This window comes from Anastrepha ludens, chromosome 2 (genome assembly GCF_028408465.1).
Source record: "Anastrepha ludens isolate Willacy chromosome 2, idAnaLude1.1, whole genome shotgun sequence".
Taxonomy (NCBI): domain Eukaryota; kingdom Metazoa; phylum Arthropoda; class Insecta; order Diptera; family Tephritidae; genus Anastrepha; species Anastrepha ludens.
Window position 1 is genome coordinate 3,728,548 of NC_071498.1, and position 20,635 is coordinate 3,749,182.

The 20,635-nt window shown below is 37.3% G+C and overlaps 1 protein-coding gene across 1 annotated transcript in view; it reads left to right on the forward strand.

Annotated features, from left to right (window-relative positions):
- LOC128862100 (A disintegrin and metalloproteinase with thrombospondin motifs 9) overlaps nucleotides 1-20,635 on the forward strand; it is a 163,374-nt gene that overhangs the window by 3,100 nt on the left and 139,639 nt on the right. The window lies entirely within an intron of this gene.

Consider the following 20,635-nt stretch of genomic DNA (forward strand, 5'->3'; position numbering starts at 1 on the left):
GTGTGCCTTCATCAGGCAGCTCTATTAGACTCGCAGCAAAAATTTCTAGAGAAATGTGCGAAAAAATGGTTTTACAGGAAAAGCATAATTTTTAAAATAAAGATTTCCCAATATTACTCAAAATTCAGAAAATGCATAACAAATTGTAAAAGAATTCAAAAGTAATCAATTGAACATGAAACTCTAAAGACGAAAAACACCTGCTCCAAAAAATGAAAAGCGGAAACAAGCGAAAATATTGAGATTTATAGGGCAACAGTACCAGCCAATAATGTGCGAGCGGTGCGTATGTAACTTATGTCATATGTAAATATAGTAAATAACATTTTTTTCGGCCAACGAAATATTGATGGCAAAAGTCGAAATATACAAAATGTAAATAAACAATTGAAGTGCTGCAAAGGGCGATGGTTGTAGGAAAAAATGGAAGATGTGAAAATTCATTGCATAAAAAATATGAAAAAATGTGTACATGAGTACACCAGAAATGGCGCCCCGCGCAGCTAGAGTGTCCAGAACAAAGCAAACATACGCACATCTGATTCTTAAGAATAAAAACTTCTTTGTACGGCAAATCATGCCGATTCCACTGGATGTGATATGATGTCTGGCGATTTGAGCTGACGTGCCGCGTTATGATGCTGGGATAGGTTTGTTTGGTGATCTGCATGACCGTTGATCGTTTCCGGCAGCTGCGTTTCTTCTGCAACAAATTTACAAGGTTACACCGCCTGGGCGCCAATAAAAAAAAAAAAAACAAATGTCTTTGTAAATAAGCAGCCAACTTTTGAGGGTGAAAAAAATTAACGAGCAAGTAAACAAGCTATGAAATCCAAAACAAATAAGACCCACATCCAATTAGCCATAGGCCTACTTACAATGACAGAGGATTATCCAACTAAAGACATGGATGTGATCTACGAAATTGAAAACGCATGGCTGAATGCTTGGCTGACGCGCTGACTGACTGAGTGACATTCATACTCATATGAGACCGTGGAGAGTATGAGTGATGTGGCGCAGACGATCCCCGAACAGACAGGCGGTTGAATGAAGAGGCTTAGTGATGCTCAAGCGGTAAAATAATGGAGAATGCAAAAGAAAATAAGTAAATAAAATAAAAAAAAAAATAATAAAAATATATCAAGTAAAATAAGAAAATAGAAGAAAAATACGCAGCGAGTATGTGAAAAAAGAAAGCGCAAGGCAAGGCGTCATTGTTAATTGTCAAAATGTGGCGTCCAAAGAATTTCGGTATGATTTTAAAAAATATTAAAAGTGACAACTCATTCATACAGAAAAAGTAGAAAATTAAGAAAAAAAAATCAAGCAAGAAGCTTAAATATAATAATAAAAGAAATATGCAGTTACTCCAATCAACAGAAGAAGTAATTGAGGAATGTAGAGGTTGTCAGTTCCAAAAACACGCACTAATTTTCCAATGGTTCCTTTAATTAGCCAGCCACTTTCGTAACTTTCACAGCACACACAAACATACGCACACACAAACACACTAATGAAACTAATCATTTTTTAACGTTTCCAGGCATTAGTGGCAATCAAAAATATTTAATGCAAATTTGCTTCGTTAACTGCTGTAAAGCTAGCTGTAATTTTAATTAGAATTACATGACTTTTTAATGGGCTCGTGCTGCGCAGATATTTCGATACTCGGAAATTTGTATGTATCACCCGCTTATAATTTATTTTCAAGAGCTGTCGCTGGCACTTCTTCTACTAATTCGTAAGCCAATTACAAGATATTGCGTTAGGAGGTAGGCGCCACAACATGTTGATCTCTACACCTAGCATTTAAGAATATTTACACAGATACAGCACTACAAGTACATCAAATCAGTAGAGAAAACAACAAAAAAAATAATTATGATTATAAGGAAATTTTCCAAACATGAATGGTGTGGCTTATGGCCAACATGAACTAATATCTGGGCAATGTGCTAAAAAAACAAAATACTCAGTGAAATACTCAAATAAGCTCAAAAGTTCCACGGGCCGCTAAATCACAACCACATAGTCTGAAATCAAAACTATTTGAGTGGGCTTACAGTCGAACTCTTGAGTTTGTTCGCCAATTTTCGAACAGAACTATCAAATGAGTAGCGTTTACTCGCACTGTCGAGCGTGAGCCCGAGTATATCGACACATAAACTATTTTGCCATGAAGCATAAAACATATTTTTCAGAATATGTCGACCATATCGTCATCCAGCGGGTTCAGGTTTGTGGAACATAGTTTTTTAAACACACTGATATGCGCATTCCCACTCTGATGTCAACGTGACGTGACATTTGAAAACATTTTGAAAAAAATTATTCGGAGTGCGGGAAATCTTTATTTTGATTCTTAAGTTCTCCACTGCTGCTCTGTCTGTATACTACAGTTTATTCACAAGTGTTAAATATGATTGTAGTACGACACCCCTTCCCTCCATTTGTGTGGAACAACATCAAGACGCACGCCACAAATAGGAGGAGGAGCTCGGCCGTACACCCAGAACGGGTGACACCACTTTCACAAATTATAAATATTCCGTTAGAGTGATTAATTTTGCGCCACCTTGTATATACATACATATACTCCGTTAAATAGCAATAGAACAGACACTTTTTGTGTTCTTTATCTAAGTTTAGTATTTTTTCATAAAGTACCGTCATTCTCCTACAAAAACTATATACATAAATTGAAGTTTCAAACCTTGAGCAAATAAACAAAAAAATCAGCCAATTTTGATCAGAATGTTGAACTTTTATCAGAATTTTTATAAAAAATCCGAGTACGCAGTTTTATAGCCTATTGAAGGTTGAATTTATTGCAGTCTGAAACTTTGAAAAAAAAAAAATTTTTAATTTCATCAAACTTTGGGTATGCCCATTAAATTTTGTTATACTGAAGTGCGAGTTAAAAGTGGTCCGTGTTGATTTTTGAATTTTTTTTGGAAGTCTTGTGCTTTTCCTCCATATAATGAATGCTCGACAATATTTTTGTATGGAAGAAAGCACCCAATATTGGCAAAGTAAAAGCAATATAAATACACACTTTTATAAAAGACTAAAAAGTCTTACAGACACAGTCTCATTTAATAATAATAAATGATAAATTAATAATAAACAAATAATAAATGAAATAAATAAATAAAAAGCTTATTCCCATCCATGCTGAGTGACCAACTGTAGGGCCGTCATATCACCACTCGCCCATCCACTACGAATCACAACAACGTCACCAGTAGCATCATTACTTTCTTACATTCCCCTGAATAATGAGGTCATGAAATTGGCTAAAATAAAATTTATTACAAGCCATTCAACGAAATTCTAAGAGTGACATGATTATGAAAAAATAAGAGCGCGAATAATCCTCATTTTATGATTTAAAAAAATTGCTTCCTTCGAAAATATGGTATTCAAGTTAATGATTACGTGGTCGCTAAAACCAAACTGTTTTAAATTAAATAAACAAAAAACAAACAAAAAATGTATAAGCCGAAAAAAGATTATCATAATTATAAATAACATTTAGTAGCTGGCGGTGATTGGCGATGATTGGCGATAAAGCGGCGGAAGCAGTGTTGTTGGTGCATAAAAGTATTGATATGTTGTGCCGCGTGGTCGGGGCGGGTGTTGAAAAGTGCAGCACCGCGCTGCTAACATTAATTAGAATTATTAAAAAACAAAAAACAACAATAAGAACACGAAGTTTTCTTCTAGCGCGCAATTAATTACTGCATTATCACGACTGCGTCACAGGCATCGACACAATTTAATATTTCGCCCATATGTGCACAGAGTGAGTAAGAGCTGTGTGTAGGGCAAAGCTCGAGCCATGCTCTCGCGTCCGACGGAGTGTGTGTGTGAGTGGCTTTACCACAGCTGTTGCTGCTCCCCCATTGATCTTGTTCTTTTTATTTATGTATATTCCTTTATACCACTTTAGTGTTGTTGTTATTGTTGTTGTAGTACTACTGTTGAAACATTTATTTATTCAGCACTTCTTAGGCAAGCTTCCAGCATTGTTGAAGTGTTATTTCCGTGCCGTCAGCGAGCTTGTGCGGTCGTCCAGTTCGTAGTTCCGCAGCGGGGTCTAGCAGTCCTACGAGCTAAAGTTGTCGCGATTGCGTTGCCTATCATCAAACACATTTGTTTTCCGCACTGCTTAGCGATCTGGCGCAGAAATGTTGCGTTGAAAAGCGAAATTAAAAAATTTGTCAATCGTGATTTTTCTGTTTGCTTGTGCGTGTGCTCGATTAAGGGCAGTGTAGCGCGTTTGGATCAGCGTTGATTGTCTGTAACTCGTTAGCGGCGTTCGCATTGGCATGTTTGGAGATTTTTTTCAAGTGTATAACTACTATTTTGAATTTCACCAAACGTTAAATTAAAGAAAAATAAATGTTTAATAATTAACCAGTTGGCTGAAAGTGACGTCACACGTCGCCGATCATGCACATCGATCAGCTGCGAGCCATAATAACTCCGAAGCAATCATTCATCACGTTTCATTAAGATAAAAAAATATTAAAAATAAATAAAAATAGAAAAAACAGCGTTAGAAAAACGTGTGCATGAATAAATGAACTGTGGCCAAAAGCGAACTGCTATCGGTCAATCAACTAACTGCGGATTTGTGATTTCTTGTGTCATGGTGACTTTTTTTTATTTCTTTCTGAGATTTCATAGCATTAGCGGCCAGCCTTACTGGCCGTAAGTATCTACTTAAATATCCAGCAAATAGCTGCATAAAATAAATAAATTTGTTAATAAAAATAAATTACATAATTATCAGAGCTGATATTAAGCATTTGTTTATTGTCCACATAAATCATCCATACCAAGCAACCAACCTCAGACCAATTTCGCATTGGCCTCAATTATTAGCTGCAGCTCATGTGCCAAATAATCGTTTAATTAGTGTTAAAATAATATTAATAATTGGAAATTATTAATTTGTTCACGCGTTGTAATCAAAATTAATTGCGCTTGTGTGCAGTGATGGTATTGGAAGTATTAACATTGCGGCGTTTGGCTACGGTTCATGCGCCAGCCCAGAAAATGCAAGTGGCCAACGATGCTCAGCAGGACGCCAAGGTAATAATTTCAGGGAAATTTATTTTATAGGATTTTATTTTTGTACTAATCATGCAGGAGCAGCTGCAATTGCACTTGATTTGAATTATTTTAGTATTCTTTTGTACACATTTTTGAGGAAAATACGGTGCGTTGAAAAAAAAAAAAAAAATATTTCAGGTGGTTACACCGCTCCGGAAATGAGTGCGAAATGTCCAAACCTATCGCTCGATTTGCAAAATCTCTAGAATACCTAAACTCTTTGAAAAATGATTTGATGCTCCTCCAAATTTCAGATCTCATATCGCCGTATAAGTACGGCTTTGTTGAGGGTAGATTTACTGTTATGAATTCAACTTCGTTCGCAAATTCCAATATAACTTTACAAACAATTATTTATTGTTTAAATTTATATACATATATTATTGGCGCGTACACCCTTTCTGGGTGTTTGGCCGAGCTCCTCCTCCTACTTGTGGCGTGCGTCTTGATATTGTTCCACAAATGGAGGGACCTACAGTTTCAAGCCGACTCCGAACGGCGGCCGCCGAGTTAAATTTAACTGATTGTAATTTAAAAATGGAAATAAAAAATAAAAAAATCCGAAATTTTGTATAAAAACAATTTGAAACAAACCAAAAATGTCATCTGATATTTATCGACTTTTCGTTCGTTAGAGCCAGTCATAGTGTCCAACTTAAAAAACATGGTTCAATTGGTCTTCATCCAGCTTACTTAAGTGACTTGCATCTTATCTCACTATTAAAGCTCAATTCGGTCGTATTAACAATATAAAATTTTTTTCATCAAAGTTACCTTACCATTATTGTGCTTAATCTATACGTTTTGCTGACATTGCGTTGTCTGGTGCATACAGATGACTTGAAAATTTACAGTTGTATAGAGAACGTAATTGACTGCATGAAACTTCAAATGAACTTTGTTAAGGTTAGAAGTTTGGTGTGATGATAACTCCTTGCCTCTTAACTTTGATAAATGCCAGCGCTTATTTCTGTACATGAAAAGCTGCGATTGATTTCGATTACAAGTTGGGCACTACCATCCACACAAAAATTTATGAAAATAATGACTTGGGGGTTATTCTTTATGGTTGCTAAGTTTAGGTCTATGCTTGTCTTTGTAAAGGGGGATTAATTTAGAGGTATCTGATTTCAAATTTAAATAAAACTATCAAAATTTAAATTATTGGGCAATATTTATTATTTTTGTATAGAATCACTTATGACATTTATTTTTAAAGATAATCCCTTTCAAATGATGGCCGCAACTTAAGTCTTTCCATTATGAAATGTCAATGAGTACTGACAGTCGTCGTTTGACAGTAGTCAGGCGTGACCTGTCAAAAAAAACCTTATTGGAAAGGTACAATACTATATAAATTTATATAAAAATTAAAAAAAATGTATGATTAGAAAAAACAATTTTAAATTGTCATACATTTTTTCAAATTTTTTTCCAAGTTGTTAGGTTACAAATATTTATATGTTTCGGATATTTTTTTCAGTAAGAGGAGTATTTTGTAATGTGCTTCCTCCCCTGAAAGTCGTGAAAGTCTCACATCATTGATCAAAAAGTTCACGGAACAACCGCCAGGTGACGCCCTAAGTGAACGGATTTGAGTTATGCTTTGTTGTTTTTGTTAGGTTGCCGCTTATAAAATTATATCTTCGAGGTCTATGTGAGATCTTATTACAGATCAGCCAGCACTACCTAACCCAGCCTAGGTTGCTACATCTGTGACTTTTCTAACTTTTCTGCCAAGATTCTATCGCCATTGCTTGACTTATTTAAAAGTTATGCCGTCTTGAGAAAATCTACCTCATTCCTCAACCCCAAAAACTTTATCCTTCCAATTCTTACTCCCACACAAAAGTCAGAGCATTACTTGCATTGTGGCTGCTAAAACAAGCAAATAAACAAAGAAAAAGACACAGTTACACATTGCATCAGTGGCGTCAGCAAGAAAATCTATGCGATCCTTCTGCCATGAAAATGTGAGACACAAATGGCGCTCTAAGCAGTAAGAAGTCGTTGCTCCTGAGCAACGACAGGTGGGCATTCCCACTACTTAGGACTTGTAACGGCAGGCTAATCACCTACCCTGCCAGAAAGCAAAATAGATTAACGCAACCAACGTAAGACTGAGTCTTGTCGAGGCCTTATGCTCCCGAGTGGAGTAAACAAGGAAAAAAATTATTTGGGTGGTATGAGATGTTTACGTGAGGCAATTCGCTCAAAAAGAAAGCATTTGTGGGAAAACAAGTCGTGGATTTGGCACTATCATAACGCACCGTCGCACAGTGTCATCGCTACCCGTCAATTATTGACGAAGAACGAAACGAATACCATCCATCATCAAACTCATCTGTAACGGCTCATTGTGATTTTTTCTGATTGAACGAGTTAAAAAACCACTACCAGGACAGCTTAAATGAAGAAATGGACAAATCAAAGGTGGGTTTGACAGGCATATCGAAAATATCATAGAGTTCCAGAAATGTTTCGAGAGCTAAGTAAAACGCTGGCGTAAGTGCGTTCCAGCTGATGGGGAGTACTTTGAAGACGATAATATCATTTTTGAGGAAAGTACTTGTATTTGGCAGCCGCCGCACCCGAATGGGTTGGTGCGTGACTACCATTCGGAATTCACAGAGAGAGCATAGGTTCGAATCTCGGTGAAACACCAAAATTAAGGAAACCATTTTTCTAATTGCGCTCGCCCCTCAGCAGGAAAGTGTATTTCTGCCATGAAAAAGCTCCTCATAAAAATATGTGCCGTTCGGAGTCGGCTTGAAACTATAGGCCCCTCCATTTGTGGAACAACATCAAGACGCACACGATAAATAGGAGGAGGAGCTCGGCCAAACTCCCAAAAAGGGTGTACGCGCCATTTATACAAGTATATATATTAGGGTGTCCCAGGCTACAAGGGGGAACTTTTTTTTCCGAATTTCAATACGCATACCCTTTATTTTTTTTCCATTTGACTCTAAAAACTTAAATATAAAATATTATTGAGATCGGATGCCATTAACCCGTGCCGACTTGATGTCAAACTTTAAGATTAAAAGTTAGTATGAAAGCTATAGGCTCACAATAGAGAAAAATTTAATTGAATTTTTAGATTAAGTAAATAAGTAAAAATAAAACACATATTTCGTATTTATTTTCTTTTTATTATAAAAAGGACATCAATCATCGAATTTTATTTTCAAAGTTTGCTTTTTATAGTCGGGATATACCTGTCTGTGCACTTGTATGCAACGTAATAAAAATAGTTTTTGCTCCTCTTGAACAGTAATCAAACCACGGAAGTCTTGCATTAACTTAACCGCTCTTTCTGCCGTATCATTAACTGCTTTCGGTCCTAGCAGCTTCCTTTTAGCCTGCAGAAACGAATCATCATTTGACCACGAAGAGGGGCACTTGTCCAGAAAACTGTCATCAATCTGGAGTCGATTAAACAGGAACTTGCTTTCGACAGAGACGAAGTCATCAATGTTTTTCTCTGAAATTAAAACAGATAGATCAGTTATCAAATATACATATTAGCAAACTTAGTAAAAGAACAAAATCAAAGCTTAATTAACGTACCAAAAAGTGGGCCACAGAGTTCTTCTTTGGATGCAATGTAACGTTTATTGTGGACTGTTGGGTTTTCTCTAGTTAAGTTAGCAATCACTTTTACTTTAGTTTCTAGATCGACATCATCATCAAATAAAGCCAGAATAGATACTTCATCTGTCAAATACCACAAATGCTGGCAAAACTTCTGCAAAGCTGCTTTTGAAATGCTTTTGTCTTTTGTCTTTTGTTTCTTAATTTTTCAGGGCCTTCAAAAAACACAAATCCTGATACGGCGCCTTTACGGCCAAATTACATTGGAGCCAGGGTTTTACGTAGGATGTCACGATGAACAGACATACGTCCAACAGAGCTGCCTTATCCTTGTTTGAAATTCTGAATTGAGAGCTAAGTAACGATATTTTTATCAAATAAATGGCTCTCGCCATCCATCAAGCCTGGTGCATAGCACCTGGAGGCCGAATCTTAAATTCCTTCGCTGAATCTCCGCCATGAAATATAATTGAAAGCTCAATTAATTCGCGATAGTAATCTCTAACGATTTCTTTGGTTAAATCAGCTTTGTACAATTTTAGCAGTTTGTCAATTTCCGAAACATTAAAACAAGAGCTTTTCTGTACAGCTTTGTATTTTCTCGGGATCGCCTTTAAGTACTAATTCGTAAACGTGATGACGGCAAGCAAAAATAAGCACTTCTCTACCCAGTTTTTTTCGAGAAGCACACATGCTCCATTTATGCGGCCTGTGTTAGAAGCAGTAGTATCACAACAGAGAATCTGCACTTTGTCTTCAAGGTTCCAGTTCGTAATAGCATCCCAAACTGCGTCTGCCTGTTCCCTTCCTGTCGAGCTATCCAATTTAGGAACAGCAATAATTTGTCCTTTATTATCGTACGTAATAACTACCGGTAGGCGTTCTTCTTTACTTTTACGTGGATCTAGAGCTGGCAACAGTTTTCTGTCCCAGTGGACAGTTACCGTGTTCGAGACCTTGTTTTGAAAATCAATCAGCCCGTTCTTTTCGCATTTCCGTACGAACTCTATGGATGGAGGACTTGCTTATGGGGAATTCATCCGTATTGTGACTCAGAACCTCAATAGTAGCTTCAATTATAAAGGCAGAATCCCTCACACTTAACTGACACCTGTCTAATGCGGCAACTAACTTGGGAGTTATGATATTTTTCCACATAGAAGTTTTATCGGGCTGATCTAATTCTATTATTTCAGAATCAGAAGATGACTTTTCTAGTGGTGGTTCGCAAGATGATGTTGATGGTGCTAAGAATGCAAAATATTTAGCACGTCGCTTTTCCTCCTCGATGATTCTAAGGCGCGTCCTTTCCTCTTTTTTTGTTAGTTTTTTGTCCACTCCGGCTAAGTGACCGGGCCGACCTGGTTCTCCTTGGCGCTGTAAGAAGATCTTATCTTCATTTATTTTAATCGATTGAAGAGCATTGGCATGTGCGATGTCAAACAAATTGTTTAAGTTTGAAACAAACTCCTGTCGACGCTGTTCAAACACTTCTTGAGTTTTTTTTCGCATTTTTTTGCAATTCTCTCCAAACTCTGTATAAGTTAACTAGTTTCTTAACCCAGTTAGATATTGATCTGGTCGGTATATGTGCCTTTTCCCAATAAATAATACACTCACGAATTGTGAGATTTGCACTTTCATTGACACTTAAGTTCACTTCACGAATATTATAGCACAAAACTGCCAGTACTTGCCCGTTAGAGGGAAGTTTAGAACCGGTAATTTGATGTTTTACGTCCCCTATTAAAAATATCTCCTTGTTGGAACTTCGTAACTCCACTGACATGTTGACTACACGAAAAAAACGCGATTACTAATAAAACAAACAAGTAATTACACGCAATCAATCCGACACTTCGCGCGCGCCATACTATACAAGTACCGTTAGGTTTCCGCGCAACTCGGCACGGGTTGCCGTGATTCTAAATAGACGAAACTTTATTTTTTGATGTTTTGAGACCATTCAAACAAAATAAGAGGGTATGCGTTAAAAAAAAACACTTTAATTTTTTTGGGACACCCTAATATATATATATGTACATATATGCATATATACTTGTATTTGGAGTTCTTTGAATATATTCTGGAAACTTTTTGGTCAATGTTCGGCCACCATAGCTGAGTGGGTTGGTACGTGACTACCGTTGGGGAGTGTGTAGGTTCAGTTCTTTTTAGAAGCGGTCACCCCTCGGCAGGCAATGGCAAACCTCGAAACAACATCAATCTGCACGCCACAAATAGGGGAAGGGAGTTCGGCAAAATACTAACAGACGTGTGTGTCCTTAATATTTATATTTATTTTTTATGCTTAACCTCTGACAAAAACAAAAATCTGACAGGCTTTACTATAATTGCACATAATGAAAGTAATTTACCCGAGTATGCTAATTTCTTGAACTAATATTTCTCTAAGCATATTCTATGTATGCATGCATACGTTTGTGTGTATGCGTATACTTAGCACCTCGCATATTTGGGTAGGCCAACAAACGACCTTGTCATCCGGTTTTCTCGGTCTCTTTTGAAGAGTATTTTTTTAGACTCGTGGGATGAGCTACATGCCTTAAAATAAAGTTATGCTTATGCATGTTTACACGTATGTTGTCGGTATGTATATAATTAGCAAAAGAATTAGAAGTTGTGTAGAGATGAAAATGAAAATATTGCTAATTTTTTATAAAAGCATTTTATTTAGCATAGCTTACGCCGCTGGTACATTGAACTAGCTTGCGGCTTGCGAATTAGCGAGCTTCGTGGGTTTCTTCCGCAACCAAAAAAAGAAAAAAAAGAACCAAAAAAAAAAGACAAAACTTCTTTAGTACATATGGACACAAACCTGGGTGACTACAGGCGCCTGAACTATACAAATTACACGCTTCGTATCTCACCGCAAACGGCGAAGCAGACCCAAAGCTCGTGTCAAAGGAAGTAGTTAAGAAAGAACACTGGAAGATTTAGTAAAAATGTACGGGTGTGCGCACGCGGCACAAGGTCGTTGTGATGATTTCAGTCAGAACGAAACGAAGAGCATAAAATCGAAAAAATGACAACAGCATAGTTGAACAGTTATGTAGATCGACGGCCGGAGAGTGGATAGATCAATGCGTGTGATCAGTTGGTTCTTTATTTCATACGAAGATTCTAATAATGACACCAAACAATTTTTAAAACTAATTTTGTGGCTAAGTATTGGCTATGAGCTATGTATGTATGTATATGTGTGGGGAAGTTTAAACATACAGGCGATGGTGGGGCAAAAGCGTTTGGAATTCTTATAGCGAGGTACATAAATAGAATTTGAAAAAGAATGAGAAAATAAACAAATAAAAAATTAAGTTTGCTATAAATTTGGAGATTTCAATTCCGCAGAATAGTGATGATGACAAGTGCGTTGGAATGTGGTAAAGATTTGTACGAATATCTTCCTTCTAGCAGAGAAATTCTGCTCTTTTTTCCACCTACTGCGCCTGCGTTTGGGTGGAGTCTGCCCGCTTGTTGATTAATGTTGGATTCTTCGTGGAAAGTTCACGCCCCAATTAAATTTGTTTTGAGTAGTGATTGTGTTTGAGATTCTAGGAATTTTCAGCAATAATTGTTTAATTATTGCAATCGAATACAAAAAGAGACTGCAAAATATTTTATATAATAAGTGACATTTTGGCTTTTAAAGTGAATGCGCAATACTTTTTAAAATCTACTTTTATGCCTATGACTATTGAAAAATATTTTTCTTTAAGTGTGAAATCGTTGTTTTCACTGAGACTTGATTTCATTAATAATAAGTTGATGACAGTTACATCGGAACATTGAAGCAAACGAAAAAGCGGACGAAGGCAAGAGGGGGATCTGCCATGAATGACAATCTTAGAGAATCGGTATTCACGCCACTGGTTGCAATCAAGAAACCTCAAAGAGCTGGGCGGCATACACGTAAACAACCTTATAAAGTTTCTCAATTACCCAGACTATATATAGAAGCTATTCCTTTACTTCTATATCCAGTCCGTATAACTTGTTGGTAACGAGGATGGGGTAAAAAAATGGTGCGTAAGCACTAATTGGATTCTTGGTGAATCAGCCCTTCAACCAACCAACGAAGCAATACCATAAAAAGAAAGAAACCTTTTAAAAGTTGTAAAGGTATCTAAGCTGAGAAAAAATGAAATATCTTTGCATTCTCTCTTTGATTTGCGCCTGAAATATCTGGCAGTTGTCAAGACCAAGAAGAGGTGGACACGGTTTACCAGTTGCTTTGTGGATGTGCAGAGCTCCAGTCGAGATTTAAATTTAGTGTCAGATTTCTCTGCTAATCCAGGGGAGATAACAGAGTTAACAACATTAGACTTTAGATCTCTTCAGTTTCATCTGTGATAATATCTTGATTATCTTAGTTTCTTCTCCTCAGCTATCCTGCTCTCGCTGGGCTGACAGTCCGAGGGGGTGGCTCTCACTTTTTGTTTACATTTGCGGATATATGAGGTTCATCAGTTGTTGTAACAACATAAACATTCCCAATGCCTGTCCGGGAAATATGCTGGGGTGAAAACTCTTTCCGCATATAAACCCGGGTCATTTCGGTAACGTAAAGCGCAAATAAGAAATATTATTATGAGAGCATACAAAAGTATTTGAAGGTGAATGTTGGTCGCAAGAGGGTGAAAGTGTGGATAAACCACTCGCACCAATGCGCCGGCTCATACATATCATCTCTTGCGAGACTCTTTGGCCAAACACAAGATGTCTTTCTTTCCGTATGCTTTGTGCTAACTTGGCATGGTCCCCACGTCTTTCTCTTATTCCTTTGACTCAAGTTATTACTTCACCGAAACCGTTTTACTACGAACGAGTGATATGATGAAGAAGAGTTCGTAGAAGGAGCTGAAGGTCATTTTAATATCGGCTTATAAAAAGTTTTTTGAATACGGAAATTAGTATTGGAATAAGTTTATTGGTTTCCTATGAAGGGAATAAAATAAATATCAATGAATAATTATAATTCCAATTATACTTAAGCGTTTTCTTGGCGAGTTCTGAGTGCATTTTGTCCAGACCACCATCTTCCTGATCGCCTGAAACGAATTCTTTATTTCATCAGATGCCGTCACATTTTTAATATGCAAGAGTGGCAATTGTTTGGATTTACTTTTCGTTTTTGATATTGCAGCACTCAGGAGGCAGATGACGCTTCTACTCGTCGCATGCCAAATCCATTTTAGACACTAGCAGCTTATACTTATACTTAGCTCATGATATCGCTCATTAGAAATCAAAAGACCAAAAAGCGGCTTTGCAATTTACTTTGCCTCCATAAGTAAAAGTAAATACTCATTTTTTTTTGGTTTTGTTTTGTTGGTCAGAAAAAGTTCAAAATGCTTTCGTACTTACTGGCTGTAAGCCTACTGCGTTGAATGGTTTGGCCACTAAAACTATTCCTCCTCTCCTTCTGGACAGACACCCTTCCTGGGACTACTTTCTGCATTACTTCGGAAGGGCCCATAACGCCATCCATAAATAACCCATTCTGTTTACCCACGTCTGGGTCCATCGTATTTGTACCCAGCTTTCGTGCTGGCTCGCCTTCTTGTATCTCTGTCTGTGAGAGAAGCTTTGTTGCACTGTGTCGAGTTCCATCTTTTTTTCCGAGGTACGTCTTCGATGTATGTATCTGTTTAGCACTTTACTGATTCTGTTGCTCGGTGCGATGTTGCCAATCTACTTCCTCAGAGCATCTCTTACTAGATCACTTTAAGTGCCCTGCAAAACCAATATACCCCAATGGTATAAACTGAAAACAGAAATACAATTCAAAAAACGGTCAGCTGCTTACTCATCAAGCCATAAAGTTTTGCCTGAAATAGTAATAGTTTAATATAAAAATGCAAAAATGGCAAAGACATTAACGAAAAAGATGTCATATTAACATAAATGCTTCGCTCCGAAAGCAGCTCCAAGACAATGCGTATAATTAACATAAACTAAGTTTTTGTACTATTTTAGATGAATTTATAGTGGCATTAAATTTGGGTGATAAATTTTTCGCGAAAACATAGAAGCTGCGAATAGAAATATGCTAAATTGCGTATGTATAAGTAATGGATAGACTTAATGTTCAAATACACAGTCGCTGAAATATGCATTGAATTCGTATGCTAGCATTCGAGGTGACCAAATGTGGAGCTGTTCGACAATAAACAAATCACTTCAAAGAAATTGCATATACTTACATGCATGAGTGTATGGCTTGTACGTAGTTAGTTGTCCATATGTGTATGTATGTTTGTGCTCTTGTGGGATTATGCTATCGATGCATAGTGTTTGTTTTCCTCTGTGGAGAGAATAGGAAGCGCAGCAAGAGCGAGACCCTGGCGAGCTGCGGGGTTCAATGGTGTAGGTTCTAATTGTGTTATTGTATATGTGGAGGTAATGTGACAATGTAGCTAGCCTTTGGAGCAGCTGTGCGGCTGTCAACAATGAATTCTCGGCAGCCAACAATAACAATAACAATTAACAGCCGCAATGTTAATGACCTGTGAAAAATTGATTGTGTCCAATGTTTTTGCAACACTGTTACAAATTATTGCGCGATTTCGAAGTCCAGAAGTTGAATTAACATTTATTAATATTTATACGTATACAGGGTTTTCCATCTTAGCACATGCGAACTACGAATAAAAAAGCAACAACGTTGAATTTTTCCAGCTAATATAAAATTTCTTATATTTCATTGCGGGGCATAGAACTCGCGCATGCAATTTCCCCTCCACTTTTGAAAGTTATAAATTAATTTTCACAAAAACTTTAGCATATTTTTTTCTCAGTGTAGCGCGATATTTTTGTGCGTGATTATGTGCCGCATGAGCCCATCATTTGCTACTGCTCGCATTGCGTTATGGTATGCGAATTTACAAATTTGTGACAGAAATTAAAACTACCAATAAACACAAATTAAAATAATGACAAAAGCAACTATTTAAAAAAATTATTTTATTCAGAAAAATCAAAAGTTGAAAACCAAATACAATGCATAGGAATTTATGTATGTATGTATGTATGTAAATGATATGAGCAATAAACAATAAAAATTTCAAATTTATTACAAGTTTCCTTGAGTTGTGACATGTGCAAAGTCAGCCGCGTCGCTCTGCGTGACGGCATATTCTCGAGCGTGCGGTGTGAAATAAATATTTGCCATTGCTGGCGCTAAGAGACGTTGTTTAATGTGCCTGGTTTTGGTTGTTTTAATTTTAATGCTCTGTTGTTGTTGTACTACAATGGTTGCTGTCGCTCGGGTTTGCTTTCGTTATTATTGTTACACACAATTGGGCTACTAAGTCGCCTACAACACGTCTGCTTGCCACGCGGACAACCAGCCTCTGCTACTTCAGGTTCCCTACTCGTTTCGTTTAGTTGGCCGTTTATCCTCGTTACAGGCGTGAAAAATATGTAAACAAATTATTATTATTTTAATTTTTGTTCACTAAAAATAACAACTACAATTAATTTTATTCGGAAGGTTAAAATATTTCCAGAGTAATACGGTGCATCCACCCTTGACATAATTAGATCGAGCTCGACGCTTTGCATTAGTAGTGAAATATTAGTGCAAGTTTACCCGAAAACGTCAAACCTCTCTAGCTGACATTGCTATGGATAATATTTTTCTGCCGAGTAAGGAAGATACAGATAGATAGAGAGAGAGATAAAGAGAAAGAGAGAGAAGAAGATAGAAATGAGGATAAAGATAAAAACAAAATATTAGATATGTAAAAAAGCTCCTCATAAAAAAGCATCTGCCTTTCAGAGGCGGCATAAAACAATAAGTCCCTTCGTTTGTGGAAAAACATCAAGACCCACAGAACAAATTGGAGGTGGAGCTCGGCCGAACACCAAAATAAAAAGGATGTAACTACCATTTATATATATATTTATATATATATAGGATGATCAATTTAGGGGTATCGGATTTTAAATAGAAATAAAATAAGGAAAACTCTAATTGATTGCGCAATCTTTATTATTTTTTGGTATAATCATTCATGATATTTATTTTTTAAAGATAATCCCTTCCAAATATTGGCCTTAACTGTGTCGCAGTTCTGCCATCCGTAAACACCAATTTTGAAAGACTCGCTGGAGGACTTCGGTCGGTATTTCGTGAATAACTTTACTAATGTTGGCTTTCAATGCCTCAATTGAAGAGGGTTTATCCACAAAGCATTTAGACTTTACATGTCTCCACAAGTAAAAGTCCAAGGGTGCGATATCACACAATCTTTGTGTCCAATCCACTGGTCCGAGATGACAGATAATTTCTCACCGAAACGACGACGCAGTAAATCCATTATTTCGCGGGGTGTATGGCAAGTTTCACCTCGGCTTCAATTTGCGGCATTCGACATGCGATCTCATAAAGTCATTTATCATGGCGCGATAGTGTTCGCCATTCATTACATTGGCGCCGGCCTTGTCTTTGAAGAAAGATAGACCGATGATCCCTCCAGCCCATAGGCCGCACCAAACGGTGGTTTTAATGGATGTAATGGTTGCGGGCTTCTTCAAAATCGAGATTGAGCTATTAAAATGGGGATGCACTCACGCTTAGAGATTTGTCTCTTTCACCTTAAACTTAAATTTACGAAATCGGTCTCTGTAAATACGAGTTTTGAAAGTATCTCGACGCTTGCGGTATACGGCTGGTGAATTTTTGGCAAAACTATTGTATTTCTCACGTGTGCTTCTGCAAGTGTATTTTTGCCACGAAAAATCACTTCATAAAAATCATGTGCTGTTCGAGGTTGGCTTAAAAATGTAGGTTCCCACATTTGTGGAGCAACATCAAGACGAAGGCTACAAATAGGAGGAGGAGGTCGGCCAAAAATAATGTAACTGCTAACTACATAATAGGACTATGAATAAGTTCGTTACGGTTTTACAACAGATGGCGTAACTTGATTATTATTCCATCGATCCACATTTCCAAACATTCATTGGAGAGCTACTGTCGTAAGGCACAAACGTCAGTATAAGTTTTTTATTTGAAGCGTAAACAACAATATTTTTACCACACTTGAAAATGTCGAATTTCGTGCCAAATAATGTGTTTTTGCGGGGAATTCTTCTTCATTATTTTAATATGAAGAAAAAAGCAGCCGAAAGTCATCGTATCTTGGTGGAAGTTTATGGTGAGCATGCTCTATCTGAGCGAACGTGCCAGAAGTGGTTTGCACGCTTTAAAAGTGGTGATTTTGGCTTGGAAGACGAAGAACGCGAGGGTGCGCCGCCAAAGTTCATGGATACCGAATTGGAGGAATTGCTCGATCAAGATCCGGCTCAAACGCAAGAAGAGGTTGCAAAAACTTTGGGAGTTGATCAATCAACCATTTCCAAACGTTTAAAAGCCATGGGAATGATCCGAAAGGTAGGCCATTGGGTGCCGTATGAATTGAAGCCAAGAGACGTTGAACGCCGTTTTATGGCATGCGAACAACTGCTTCAACGGCACAAAAGAAAGGGTTTTTTGCATCGAATTGTGACTGGCGATGAAAAGTGGGTCCATTACGACAATCCAAAACGTCGGGCAACGTATGGATACCCTGGCCATGCTTCAACATCGACGTCGGCGCAGAATATTCATGGCCTGAAGGTTATGCTGTGTATCTGGTGGGACCAGCTGGGTGTTGTGTATTATGAGCTACTGAAACCGAATGAAACGATTACGGGGGATGTCTACCGACGACAATTGATGCGTTTGAGCCGAGCACTGCGAGAAAAACGGCCGCAATACGCCGATAGACACGACAAAGTTATTTTGCAACATGACAATGCTCGGCCACATGTTGCACAAGTGGTCAAAACATACTTAGAAACGCTCAAATGGGATGTCCTACCCCACCCGCCGTATAGTCCAGACCTTGCGCCATCCGATTACTATCTCTTCCGATCGATGCAACATGGCCTGGCTGACCAGCACTTCCGTAATTACGATGAAGTCAAAAAATGGATCGATTCGTGGATTGCGGCAAAACCGACCGAATTTTTCACAAAGGGAATCCGTGAATTGCCAGAAAGATGGGAAAAAGTAGTAGTAAGCGATGGACAATATTTTGAATATTAAATTTGTAACCATTTTACGTCAATAAAGTTTCAAATTTCGAAAAAAAACCGCACGAACTTATTCATAGTCCTATTATATAGATATACAAGTGTTGGGGAAAAGCATATCCATTATTTTTGCCTAAGATTTACAGTATCGATGCCATAAACACCATTAACAACTTCAGTGGCCTTTTCGCCCAGCTTGAATGTATCCTTTATCGAGGGGAAACCTTAAAATGTACTGAATTTTCTCTTTGTAGACTTCCATTGTTAATACTAAGAAATAAAAACCAGCAAAGGAATTTTTAAGTGTGAAATGTCACCTTGACAACGAGCATAAACTTTAAATTGTTTGATCGATATTTTACGAGATATGACCATCTACCGAGAAAATAATCGACTTACGTTTCCTGAAACCAAGTTAAAAATTTCTCTTCGTGTAACAAATATAGTCTCGACTGAAAATCACATTGAACTTTTTTTTTAAATACAGGGTTTTCCAAAGAGAGGTGTTATTTTGATATTCAAAGAAAAATGCTATTTTTTAATATAAATGATCGGATGTTTATTTCATTATAAAGAGGAAGGTATGCCATTAATAGTGGAAAATAACATCAGGCATATGACCACCACGACCACGCTTACAGGCCAATATCCTTTTCATGTAATTTTCCATAACCGAATTGCAAAGGGGCTGCCCTATGCCCTCGATAGCCTCACGAATTCCATCTGTGAGGTCAGGAACCCACCCTGGGCTGTTGGCGTAGACCTGCTCTTTCACGTGGCTCCAAAGAAAAAAGTCACAAAGTATTAAATCACAAGATCTCGGTGGCCAATTGTGATCACCTCTTCGAGAAGCTTTTCCCAGTACGGAAACTTTTCCCGAAGAAGATCAATGGTTTCATTGCTTGTGTGGCACGTATCGCCGTCTTCTTGAAAATAAACGTTGCCCAGAACAATACCATCCAATTCCGGCCATAAAAAATCGTTATAATACCTGTCAATATGTTAATAACACCTATTACTGGAAAGCCCTTTATCCTGACTCCAGTGCCACCTAGCAGAATATTTAATGCAATGCATGTCTTCTCCCATAAATTGTTGAACAAAAAGAAGACTTGCATGATTTGGTTATGAGAAGTGGGAAAAACATTTTTTATTATATGCCTATAATTGGATAATGCTGGAACCCTAATTGAACCTAGTATACATTATAATTTATAAACCTTAAAGGCTGTTTTGCATCCCAAATGAGTGCTTTAAAAAGTATAAATTCTTTTCGACTTATGCATCGTTGTTTTTATTTAATTTTTTCTCTTCTGTTCTTTATTTTTACTTTTTTGTAATCATTATGAGTGCAGTTTTCCCTCTCGATTATGATTCATGTGTTTTTTATCTACACCACTTTATTGCACGAACACTTGTTTTTATTTAAAAAAAATCTGTTAGTTTATTCGAAATTTTTATTCTTGCCACTTTTGTTGTTGTATATATATCGCGCACACGCGCCAAACTATTCACGTATATACCTATGTATATGTGAATCCGCAAATGCTTCATAATTTCAAAACATAAAAATTTTGCACAGCCAATTGTTTTGTTTGTCTATTTTAGTTTCAAAAATTTCATAACAGCAAAGATTCTGTGCTGCATATTGTTGTTGTTGTAAGTAAGCGAAATAAAATGTAAACTCACAAATCCACAATATAATATAAACTAAATAAAAATTCGCTAGCAATAGCTAAGCTGTGAATTTATTTCAATTCCACCCACACACCCGCCGACATGTTGTATGTGTGCACCTCTTTGTGTATAC